At 37.8% G+C, this 12,467-nt stretch overlaps 1 non-coding gene across 1 annotated transcript; it reads right to left on the reverse strand.

Moving 5' to 3' along the window:
• Window positions 1–2,929: 2,929 nt before the first annotated feature.
• On the reverse strand, window positions 2,930–3,062 carry Gm22944. Its single transcript, XR_003954777.1, has one exon. It is a non-coding gene; the product is annotated as a small nucleolar RNA SNORA38 (small nucleolar RNA).
• Between the last annotated feature and the right edge of the window lie 9,405 nt (window positions 3,063–12,467).

The raw sequence follows: 12,467 nt of genomic DNA on the forward strand, positions 1-12,467 counted from the left end.
GCAAAATTTGAAGGTAAGCAGGGAAAAATCTTTTTTCTACTGACCCTCTTATAATGAAACCTCTCCCATATTCATTAAATTTAGCTACATTAGTTAACAGAGTATGCTTAGAAACTTAGGTGATTCTCATCGAGTCAAGTTCACCATCAGATAAACCATCACAGCACAGACAACCTACTCCTTGTCTATATTCACTCATATTATATTTGCTTTTCTGCTATAGGCAAACTTTTCTCTTTATGGACTACATAGTACACATTCTGTTCTGCCTATCCATGTCCTTGTTTAAAGTATTTGTGGAGAAAATGAAGCATGTAAAATAGTTACTAATATTAACTAATATTAAAGTCAATTAATAATAGGCTATCTTAGTTGGAAACCAAAACTGGAATTTTTTATTTAATCTGATTTTTTTCTTATTTATTTATTTTAAATTTATATGTATCTATATGGGTGTGTCTGCATGAGTTTCTGTGTACCGTGTATTGTTTGTGGTGTTTGTGTTGGCCAGAAGGGGCGTTGGAGCCCTTAACATGAGAATTACAGGCAGGTGTGAATAATCTAGTATAGATGATGCGATTCAAACCCAGTTCTTTTGCAAAACAATAAGTGTTCTACTGCTGATTTATTTCTCAAGCCCCTCAATACCATTTTTGTATTACCTCAAGGCATAAAAGTTATTACATCCAAGTTTGAACAGATACTATTATTTCCTATTGCACTGAAAAGATGTCTGAACCTCAACCTTAAACGTAGTTTCTACACAAATTTTTTTTTTGATATTTACCTTGTATTTTTCTCATTCTCCTTTATATCGAGGACAAATCACTCCTTTTTAAGCAATGCTTTAGTCTGTGAAGATGAAAGACATAATAGTCTCTAAAATACATTTTTAACAGTTACCTCCTTTGACTTTCACGAGTATTCATGTCATGCAGAGCTTTTCTACAGTCTTGAAGTGTTTCAACGTTTCCCTATCCTAAGACCATGACTCAGTCTACCTTTTCTCTGTTTTCTCTCAGATCCATATATAGTCAATTAGATAAAATAATAAATATATTTTTAAATGACAAATATCACAAAACATTATAAGCAGAATATTCCTGGTTGGCTGTTCTAAGGTAGCTGTGGTAGAGTCATTAGTGGTTTCTGGGATGACCATAACATGAAGTGAGGTGGTTTTGTTTGAGAAAGATTCAGTGTCCTGGAGGACTTCTTAAACCTTTGATGGAATGAATGGGAGGAAGAAACAAACTGGGAGGAACTGGAAAAAATATAAAAGCAAACAATGGTAGGGATGCACAAACCAGTTACAACTGGATGCAGAGACCCCATAGAGCTTCACTGACTGCCACATTTATTTGTTAAACCAGAAAATGCTTTATATTTACCATTCAAATTTTATTATGTTTTCCACAACATTATTGTTACACTTGTGTGTTTTTTATTTTTTTTTGTCATTTATAAAGAAATATTAAACCATGTTAGATGATAGTTTTTTGGTTTCTTTTTGCCTGGGTATCTTTAAAAGAAGATATTTGCTTAAAATTAAACAGTAGAAATTCCTCGTGAGGACTCATGGCATCATTGTGTATAACCAAGATGTTCTTCAATAACAATATCCATGGTTATGATACTTTGAAACAAAAGGAAAATGCTTATTTAGAAAAAAAATTATTGTCTCTCAAGAAAACTGACTCCTTTTGTTTCTGTACCTGGAAAGAAAAAAAAATCTATGTCTCAGTCTTATTTTCTTCCTCTTTTCTTTCTGCCATTTAGGAAACGTATTGTTTTGAGAAAACTGTACTTTTCATAAGAGCTACAAGATTAAGAATTTGAGAGGTGAAAGATCAGAATTTTCATGTAAAAATGGCTAGACAGAACTTTTCAAAAGTCCTTTCCATCATCTAACTTCATGTCCGAATCCTACTGCAGTTGTAAACACTTCTCACAGTGTAGACCTGTCAGGGAGAAATCACCCCAGCTCATCTACTCAAGGGGTCTCAGATCTCTGAATCTAAGAGGAAGACACGATGGTAGAAGCCTAAGAAGAGCCAGATAAGGAGAGCAAAATAACCATCTGTCCCAGAAAATATGGCCCACACATGGCCCAGCATAAGTAGAAAGGGCTGAATTAATCCAACTGAAGAGTCACTGTAGTGATAGTGAGTGTCAACTACCTCCTGAGGTCACAAACCACCTGAGGTACCTGACCACACAAAATTGAAAGGCAATAGAGAGTCACATTTCAAGTGTCTCTGCTTGATCAATATTTTTTGAAATGCTGCTGTGAGAGGGTTTGTTAATGAAGAAATATCTTAGCCATTTGTTTTCTACAACATGTTTTAACCAGAGCTCATCCAGCCAATGTAATTCTTTCAAAACTATCGTTAAGTGGTCACTCTCTCTTAATAGAGTTTCCCATACAGAATGATGATAGTTCCCATCACATTCCACTTTGATGAAGGATATTGTGAAATGTTAATCGAAGTGATGTCCGTGTCTCAGTTCAGGGTTATCATATACATTTCTCACAAGGGATGGTGACATGCCCCAAACATAAAGTATCACTGGTTTATTTTTGTGTGTCATGTATTGTGTCTGCCACAAAAAATTGTGGAACATATATGTCTATTCTGAGTTTTTATTTCCAGCAAGTGATGTTTTCAAACTTAAACGTAAGAGGGTCCTGTTCATAGTAACTGCTGAATAAATACAACAATAGGACATCTAACACTATTGCCAAATATCTTTAAAATCTCTCTTTCTATACTATAGATTAACTCCATGGTTTGAGAGTGAGACGTAATCTCCATATAAGCAAATACTCCAGTTTAACAAGGTTACTTGGGGGAGGGGTGTATTACTTTATTGTTTCAGACAGATGATGTTTTTCTTTTCTTCTTTTTTCTCTTTCTCTTTTTCTTTTCTCTGAGGGATGCCTGATCCCAAGCCTGTGGGGAGCAAGCTGGTCCCCAAATCTTTCCAAATCTACCACATTTCTTTGCCTCCAATTCTTATGTCTCCAAGGACAGGGAACCAAAGATGTTTTTCAACTTGGTTATTTTCAACAGATTATTTTAGGGCATAGGTTGCATTATTCATAAATCCACAGCTCTCAGTTTCTTTGTTTGTGAATCACATGGGTAGCTGGGTGATCCCTCCAGCACATGTCCACAAACATGCATGAAGTTCTAGTTGCTTTAAGCTATTTCTTTAATTTGCAAGATACAATTTAAATCTTCGTTCTATCCTGTTGTTTTGTTTACTTTAGGCACAGAGGCTCAATTTTTGGCCCAGGGACACCTCTCCTGAGATCTTCATGATTCTGCCATTGCCTCTGGGAAGTGCAGATTTCAGCACTGAACTACCATACTCACTGTTGTTGTTGTTGTTTTCGAGACAGGGCACACTCACTTCTAACTAATATTTTTAATTAAATGTTTTTTTCACCAGGCATTAGTGGTGCTGGCCTTTAATCCCAGCATTTGAGAGGGAGATCCAGGCAGATTTCAGAGTTGGAAGCCAGCATGATCTACAGAGTGAGTTCCAGGACAGCCAGGACTACACAGAGAAAGCTTGTCTCAAAGAATCAATCAATCAATCAATCAATCAATAAACAAAACTCAAACTCCTGAGATCTTTTTCTGGGAAAGTTGCATAAACTCTTTTAGTCAGCTTTTATACTAATGATATTTTAATAGTAGTGTATTTTCGCTAGCTCTATGATACTGCCTCTATGTATATTTTGCTAAGCAGTAGGTAGAATAAATGATTGGAGTTCTCTTCTATGAGGAAGACTATGCCATTCTCACACTAGCATTTGACCATAGTTATAAACACAAATATTTAGAAGACAGTTTCAAGAAATTATAGTTTCGTAAAATACCAGTAATAATTTACAGCTAGGGTGACAGTCTTCCCCATCGCATTATTCTGACCAGGTTATAATTTCAGATATAAGGTCCTTGTGAAAGGAACCTCAAATCTGAGCAAAGGTTGTGTTTTTTTTTTCCAAACTAACTGTTTTTTTATTAAATATCTGGGAATTTCATATCAAACAATCCAATTGCACATACTTCTTAGTCCTTCCATTTTTTCCCTGCACAACTCAGTGACCTCACCTCAAAAAGGAGTAAAAAATAAAAATAAGAATTAAAAAGATAGAAGTAGTAGCTGGAGAGCCCCACATCATGAACCCCACAGAGGGTCCCGAGTTCCCCAGAGGACTCTCAATGCTGCAGGCCGGCAAGAATACCCGGGATCTTGGGATCACTGATGAGTGGAACGCAACATCAGTTCCAAAGAATCCCAGAGGGTCTTGTGCCAGCAGAAGTAAGGACAAAGGCACCCTGCCTGACCAGAGGCTGGGATGCATTCTTTAAGGAGCTCCTTCTTTGCACCATTGTGGTCGCAAACTGGGCAGGCCCTAGCACACCCAGGATTTTGAGATCACTGGGATAAGTCTACACAGAAGAGCACGTGTAGGGGAAGCAACAGTGCTTCTTGGACAGAGTACTTTCAGGCCTTGATGCTTAGCCAGAAGGCAGAGCTGAGACCCAGACCCCTGGGCACATTCCTTGCCAGAGGAGAGTTAGCCTCCAGAGAGTGCTCTGACCACTGGGACTCAGGAGAGTGTTGTGCTCCCAGGAGTGCTGGCAGGCTAACAGAATCACAGGGGGAACAAACTCTGCACAGAGACAATTAGAATATCTAACACCAGAGATTACCAGATGGCAAAAGGAAAACATAAGAATCTTATTAACAGAAACCAAGACCACTCGGCATCATCAGAAACCAGTACGCCTGACCTAAAGCTGTACTACAGAGCAACTGTGATAAAAACTGCATGGTACTGGTATAGCGACAGACAAGTAGACAAATGGAACAGAATTGAAGACCCAGAGATGAACCCACACACCTATGGTCACTTGATCTTTGACAAGGGAGCTAAAACCATCCAGTGGAAAAAAGACAGCATTTTCAACAAATAGTGTTGGCAAAACTGGTGGTTATCTTGAAGAAGAATGTGAATTTATCCATTCCCTTCTCCTTGTAATAAGGTCAAATCTAAGTGGATTAAGGAACTCCACATAAAAGCAGAGACACTGAAACTTACAGAGGAGAAAGTAGGGAAAAGCTTCAAAGATATGGGTACAGGGGAAAAGTTCCTGAATAGAACAGCAATGGCTTGTGCTGTAAGATTGAGAATCGATAAATGGGACCTCATAAAGCTGCAAAGCTTCTCCAAGGCAAAAGACACCACCGTCAACAAGACAAAAAGACCACCAACAGATTGGGAAAGGATCTTTACCTATCCTAAATCAGATAGGGGACTAATATCCAATATATATAAAGAACTCAAGAAGGTGGACTCCAGAAAATCAAATAACCCCATTAAAAAATGGGGCTCAGAACTGAACAAAGAATTCTCACCTGAGGAATACTGAATGGCTGAGAAGCACCTGAAAAAATGTTCAACATCCTTAATAATCAGGGAAATGCAAATCAAAGCAAACCTGAGATTCCACCTCACACCAGTCAGAATGGCTGACTAGTGACAGCAGATGCTGGCGAGGATGTGGAGAAAGAGGAACACTCCTCCATTGTTGGTGGGATTGCAAGCTTGTACAACCACTCTGGAAATCAGTCTGGTGGTTCCTCAGAAAATTGGACATAGTAATACCAGAGGATCTCGCAATACCTCTCCTGGGCATAGATCCAGAAGATGTCCCAACCGGTAAGAAGGACACAAGCTCCACTATGTTCATAGCAGCCTTATTTATAATAGCCAGAAGCTGGAAAGAACCCAGATGCACCTCAACAAAGGAATGAATAGAGAAAATGTGGTACATCTACACAATGGAGTACTACTCAGCTATTAAAAAGAATGAACTTATGAAATTCCTAGGCAAATGGATAGACCTGGAGGGCATCATCCTGAGTGAGGTAACCCAATCACAAAGGAACTCACACAATATGTACTCACTGATAAGTGGATATTAGCCCAGAAACTTAGGACACACAAGATATGAAATAATTTTCTAAATGCATGAAATTCAAGAACGAAGTGTGGACACTTTGCCCCTTCTTAGAACTGGGAACAAAATACCCATGGAAGGAGTTACAGAGACAAAGTTTGGAGCTGTGACAAAAGGATGGACCATCTAGAGACTGCCATATCCGGGGATCCACTCCATAATCAGCTTCCAAATGCTGACACTATTGCACAAACTAGCAAGATTTTGCTGAAAGGACCCAGATAGAGCTCTCTCTTGTGAGACTATGCCAGTGCCTAGCAAATACAGAAGTGGATGCTCACAGTCAGCTATTGGATGGATCACAGGGCCCCAAATGGAGGAGCTAGAGAAAGTATCCAAGGAGCTAAAGGGATCTACAACCCTATAGGTGCAACAACATTATGAACTAACCAGTACCCGGGAGCTCTGGACTCTAGATGCATATGTATCAAAAGATGGCCTAGTTGGCCATCACTGGAAAGAGAGGCCCATTGGACTTGCAAACTTTATATGTCCCAGTACAGGGTAATGCCAGAGCCAAAAAGTGGGAGTGGGTGGGTAGGGAATTGGGGGAGGGTATGGGGGACTTTTGGGATAGCATTGGAAATATAAATGAGGTAAATACCTAATAAAAATATTAAAAAAAAAAAAGAAACCAGTATGCCCACCACAGCGAGTCCAGGATATCCCAATAAACCCGTAAATCAATACACAGATTTAAAATCATATATCACTTTGGTGGTAGAATATTTTAAGAAGGGTATTAATAACTCACATAAAGAAATAAGAACAACAGTGATAAATAGGTAGAAATCCTTAAATCATTACAGGAAAACACTGCTAATCATATAGAAGAACTTAAAGAAGAAACAGGGAATGGAATTGAATAAAACAATTCCAGATCTAAAAATGGAAGTAGAAACAATAAAGAAAACCCAAAGGAAAACAACTCCAGAGATAGAAATCCTAGGAAAGAAATCCGGACCCATAGATGCAAGCATTAGCAACAGAATACAACAGATGGAACAGAGAATCTCAGGTGTAGTATTCCATGGAAAACATGGACACAACAATCAAGAAAAATCGCAAAACGCAAAAAGATTCTAATTCAAAACATCCAGGAAATCCAGGACACAATGAGAAGACCAAACCTAAGGATAATAGGTATAGATGAGAATGAAGATTTTCAACTTAAAGGACCAGTAAATATCTTCAACATAATTAAAGAAGAAAACTTCCCTAACCTAAAGAAAGAGATGCCCATGAACATACAAGAAGCCTACAGAACTCCAAATAGACTGGACCAGAAAAGAAATTCCTCCCCATCCATAATAATCAGAACAACAACTGCACTAAATAAAGACAGAATATTAAAAGCAGCAAGGGAAAAAGGTCAAGTAACATATAAAGGCAAAAATATTAGAATTAGACCAGACTGCTCACCAGAGATTATGAAATCCAGAAGATCCTGGACAGATCTTATGCAGACACTAAGAGAGTACAAATGCAAGACCAGGATACTATACCAAGCAAAACACTCAATTACCAGAGATGGAGAAACCAAGGTATTCCATGACAAAACAAAATTCACACAATATCTTTCCATGAATCCAGGCCTTCAAAGGATAATAAAGGGAAAACTCCAACACGGGGACTCAAATTACACCCCAGGAAAAGTAAGAAAGTAATCCTTCAACAAACCTAAAAGAAGACAACCACAAGAACAGAACTCCAAATCTAACAACTAAAATAACAGGTAGCAATAATTACTTATGCTCAATCTCTCATAATAGCAATGGGCTCAATTCCGCAATATAAAGACATAGACTTTCAGGTTGGTACATAAACAGGACCCAACATTTTGCTGCATACAGGAAAACCATCTCAGGGACAAAGACAAACACCACCTCAGAGTAAAAGTCTGGAAAACAATTTTCCAAGCAAATGGTCCAAAGAAGCAAGCTGGACTAGCCATTCAAATATTGCATAAAATCGACTTCCAACCCAAAGTTATCAAAAAAAGACAAGGAGGGGCACTTCATACTCATTAAAATATAAACTCTTCAAAGATGAATTATCAATTCTGAATATCTATGCTCCAAATGCAAGGGAATCCACATTCATTAAGGAAAGTTTAGTAAAGCTCAAAGCGCACATAGAACAACACACAATAATAATGGGAGACTTCAACACCCTACTCTCATCAGTGGACAGATCCTAGAAACAGAAATTATACAGAGACACATTGAAACTAACAGAAATTATGAAACGAATGGATTTAATAGATATCTACAAAATATTTTATCCTAAAACAAAAGGATATACCTTCTTCTCAGCACCTCAAGGCATCTTCTCCAAAACTGACCATATAATTGGTCACAAAACAGGCCTCAACAGATACAAAAATATTGAAATTGTCCCATGCATCCCATCAGATCAACACAGAATAAGGCTGAACTTCAATAAAAACATAACTAATAGAAAGACAATATTCAAATGGAAGCTGAATAGCAGTCTTACTTTATGATAACTTGGTCAAGGAAGAAATAAAGAGATTAAAGACTTTTTAGAGTTTAATGAAAATGAAGCCACAACATACCCAAACTTATGGGACAGAATGAAAGCAGTAATAAGAAGAAAACCCATAGTTCTGAGTGCCTACAAAAGGAAACTAGACAAAGCATATACTACCAGCTTGACAATACACCTAAAAGCTCTATAGTAAAAGGAAGCAAATTCACCCAAGAGGAGTAGACAGTAGGAAATAATCAAACTCAAGGCTGAAATCCACCAAATGGAAACAAAAAGAAGTATTCAAAGAAACAACCAAACAAGGAACTGGTTCTTCATGAAAATCAACAAAACATAAACTTAGCCAGACTAACTAGAGGGCACAGGGAAAGTATCATAATTAACAAAATCAGAAATGAAAAGGGAGACATAACAACAGAACATGAGGAAATCCAAAACATCATCAGATCCTACTAAAAAACTGGAAAACCTGGATGAAATTGACAACTTCCTATATAGATACCAGGTAAAAAAGTTAAATCAGGATAAGTTGATTGATCTATACAATCCCATTTCCCCCAAAGAAATAGAAGCACTCATCAAGAGTCTCCCAACCATAAAAGCCCAAGACCAGATGGGTTTAGTGCACAGTTCTATGAGACCTTCAAAGAAGACATAATTTTAACTCTCCTCAAACTATTCCACAAAATAGAAAAAGAAAGTACCCAATTCATTCTATGAAGCCACAATTACTCTGATACCTAAACCACACAGATCCATCAAAGAAAGAGAACTTCAGACCTATTTCCATTATGAATATCGATGCAAAAATACTCAATAAAATCCTTGCAAACCTAATCCAAGAACAAATCAAAAAAAAAAAAAAATCATCCATCATGATCAAGTAGGCGACATGGCAGGAATGCAGGGATGGTTTAATATATGGAAATACATCAACATCATATACTATATAAACAAACTCAAAGGAAAAAAACACACATGATCATCTCGTTACATGCTGAGAAAGCATTTGACAAAATCCAACATCTCTTCATGATAAAAGTCTTGGAAAAATCAAGGCCCACCCCTAAACATAATAAAAGAAATATACAACAAACCAGTGGCCAAAATCAAACTAAATTTGGAAAACTTGAAGAAATCCCACTAAAATCAGGGAGTAGAAAAGGCTGCCCACTTTCTCCCTACCTATTCAACATAGTACTTGAAGTCCAAGCCAGCACAAATAGACAACAAAAGGAGATCAAGGGAATACAAACTGGAAAGAAAGAAGTCAAAATATCACTACTTGCAGACGATAATATAGGATATTTAAGTGACCCTAAAAATTTGACCAGAGAACTCTTAAACCTGATAAACAGCTTCAGTGCAGTAGCTAGATATAAAATTATCTCAAACAAATCAGTGGCTTTTCTTTACACAAAGGATAAATAGGCTGAGAACGAAATAAGGGAAACAACACACTTCACAATAGTCACAAATAATATAAAATAACTTGGTGTGACTCTAACTAAGGAATTAAATATCTATATGATAAGAATTTCAAGTCTCTGAAGAAAGAAATCAAAGAAGATCGCAGAAGATGGAAAGATCTCCCATGCTCATGGATTGGCAGGATCAATATAGTAAAAATGACTATCTTGCTGAAAGCAATCTACAGATTCAATGCAATACCCATTAAAATTTCAACTCAATTCTTCACAGAATTAGAAAGGGCAATTTGCAAATTTACCTGGAATAACAAAAAACCTAGGAGAGCAAAAACTATTCCCAACAATAAAAGAACCTCTGGGGGAATCACTATGCCTGACCTCAAGCTGTACTACAGAGCTATTATGATAAAAACTGCATAATACTGGTACAATGACAGACAGGTAGATCAAGAGAATAGAATTGGCGATCTAGAAATGAACCCACACACCTATGCAATTGATCTTTGACAGAGGAGCTAAAACCATCCAGTGGAAAAAAGACAGCATTTTCAACAAATGGTGCTGGCTTAACTGGCAGTTATCCTGTAGAAGAATGCAAATTGATCCATTCTTATGTCCTTGTACAAACCTCAAGTCTAAGTGGATCAAGGAATTCCACATAAAACTAGTGACACTAAAACTTATAGAGGAAAAAGTGGGCAAAAGCCTCGAAGATATGGTAAAAGGAAAAATTCCTAAACAGAGCACCAATGGCTGTGCTGTAATATCAAGAATTGACAAATGGGATCTCATAAAATTGCAAAGGTTCTGCAAGACAAAAGACACTGTTAATAAGACAAAAAGGCAACCAACAGATTGGGAAAGTATCTTTACCAAACCTAAATCTGATAGGGGACTAATATCCAATGTATACAAAAAACTCAACAAGGTGGACTTCAGAAGACCAAAAAAAGAAAAAAAAAAAAAAGAAAAAAAAAACTCTATTAAAAAATGGAGCACAGGGCTAAGCTAAGAATTCTCAATTGAGGAATACTGAATGGTTGAGAAGCACCTGAAAAAATGATCAAAATCCTTAGTTATCAGGGAAATGTAAATCAAAACAACCCTGAGATTCTACCTCACACCAGCCAGAATGGTTGAGGTCAAGTATTCAAGTAACAGCAGATGAAGGTGAGGATGTGGAAAAAGAGGAACACTCCTCCATTGCTGGTGGGAATGCAAGCTTGTACATCCACTCTGGAAAGCAGTGTGGCAGTTCCTTTTGTAATTGGAAATAGTGCTTCCGGAGGATCCAGCAATACCTCTCCTGGTCATTTCTCCTAAAGATGTTCCTACTGTTAATAAGAATGCATGCTCCACTATGTTCATAGCAGCCTTATTTACAATAGCCAGAAGCTTGAAAGAACCCAGATGTTCCTCAACAGAAGAATGGATACAGAAAATATGGTACATTTACACAATGGAGTACTATTCAGCAAATAAAAGCAATGATTTATGCAATTTTTGGCAAACGGATGTATCTGGAGGATATGATCCTGAGTGAGGTAACCCAATCACAAAAGAACACACATAATATGCATTCACTGATAAGTTGATATTAGCCCCAAAACTTAGAATACCCAAGATACAATTTGCAAAACACATGAAACACAGAAGATGGAAGACCAAAGTGTGGATACTTTGTCCCTCCTTAGAATGGGGAACAAAATACCCATGTAACTGGTTACAGAGACAAAGTTTGGAGCTGACTCAGAAGGAAGGACCATCCAGGGACTGGGACTGCTCCACCAGGGGAGCCATACTATAATCATCCACCAAACATAGACTCTATTGCGTATGCCATCAAGATTTTGCTGATATGACCCTCATATAGCTGTGTCTTGTGAGGCTATGCCAGTGCCTGGCAAATACAGAAGTGGATGCTCACAGACATCTATTGGATGGAACACTGGGCCCCCAGTGGAGGAACTAGAGAAAGTACTGGAGGAAATGAAGGGGTCTGTAACTCTATAGGTGGAACAACAATATGAACTAACCAGTACTCCCTGAGCTTTTGTCTCTAGCTGCATATGTAGCAGAAAATGGCCTAGTCAGCCATCATTTGAAGGAGAGGTCCTTGTTCTTGCAAAGATTATATGCCCCAGTACAGTGTAATGCCAAGACCAGGAAGTGAGAGTGGGTTGTTTGAGGAGCAGGGCAGTGGGAGGGTATAGGGGACTTTGGGATAGCATTTGAATTATAAAAGAAGATAATATCTTATAAAAATTGTTTTAAAAAACCAAAGAAAAAGAAGCTCAGTCAGAATTATCCATATACTCACTAGAATATATGCAAATTCTCAGTGACCTGCCTCTCATATGGAAGTCAAACCCCTGCATACATACACACACACACACACACACACACACACACACACACACACACAGAGAGAGAGAGAGAGAGAGAGAGAGAGAGAGGGGCGGGAGAGAGGAGAGAGAGAGAGAGA

Source organism: Mus musculus, chromosome 3, assembly GCF_000001635.26.
Source record: "Mus musculus strain C57BL/6J chromosome 3, GRCm38.p6 C57BL/6J".
In the NCBI taxonomy this organism is placed as follows: domain Eukaryota; kingdom Metazoa; phylum Chordata; class Mammalia; order Rodentia; family Muridae; genus Mus; species Mus musculus.